The 905-nt window shown below is 40.4% G+C and overlaps 1 protein-coding gene across 1 annotated transcript in view; it reads left to right on the forward strand.

Moving 5' to 3' along the window:
* LOC102761775 (calcium-activated chloride channel regulator 4-like) overlaps nucleotides 1-905 on the forward strand; it is a 41,285-nt gene that overhangs the window by 21,240 nt on the left and 19,140 nt on the right.

The raw sequence follows: 905 nt of genomic DNA on the forward strand, positions 1-905 counted from the left end.
TGACAACTCAACTTCTCTTGAGTTCTGAAGGCACTGTGCCAGGAACTAGGGACCATAATTAAACCAGACCTGATCTCTGTGTTCAAGATGCTCAGAGTCCTGCTGGCTAGAGAGACAAATAAAACTACTAATCAGGTACATATTCAGAAAACATTCCTCCATAATGGGGGGAATCTATAGAAGTCAAGCACCATGTGAGCTGAAGAAGCCATTAATTCTCCCAGGGTTGTGTAAAATCTGAGAAAGAAGGCATGAGAGACAAAGTGACTTCTAAGCTGGGACTTGAACAAGATGTTAAATTTCTCTAAAGGAAAAAGGGGTTTAAAAGGTGATCAGGTCATGAATAAAGAAATCATGTTGGGATGACAATGAAAGGCACATGGAGGGATAATAAGAAATCCATGAGATGAGAGATTCCTTTGGCTACAGGTGTGTGTGTGGGGGGGGGGGGGAATGGGATTCACAGAGGCTCAGAATGAATAGATGTTAATAAGTTTTTAGATAAACATTTACACTGGTAGCTGTGATCTTAGATACAGAGACAAATGTTTAAAATAGACTACATGTGCCTTCTTAAATATAGTAGAGAATACATAATTTACAACTTTATGAATATCAATTATTATATATTGAGTTGGCTTCTATTATTACCAAATACATACTTGCTTTTAAAAAAATTCTTTATTACTTAAAGTATTTCATATGTCTCCTTTTCCCCCCATCACCCCCCCCCCAGCCACTCCCACCCACCAGGACAAGCCCCCCATGGCCCCAGTGTCCGTGTTCATTGGTTATGCTAATATACATGCATAAAAGTCCTTTGGTTGATCTCTCCCCCGTTCCCCCAACCTCCACTGCCTTCCCTCTGAGGTTTGACAGTTTGTTTTCCCTGTCTCTGGATCTAT

The sequence above is a fragment of the Myotis davidii genome, unplaced genomic scaffold (genome assembly GCF_000327345.1).
Source record: "Myotis davidii unplaced genomic scaffold, ASM32734v1 scaffold3479, whole genome shotgun sequence".
In the NCBI taxonomy this organism is placed as follows: Eukaryota; Metazoa; Chordata; class Mammalia; order Chiroptera; family Vespertilionidae; genus Myotis; species Myotis davidii.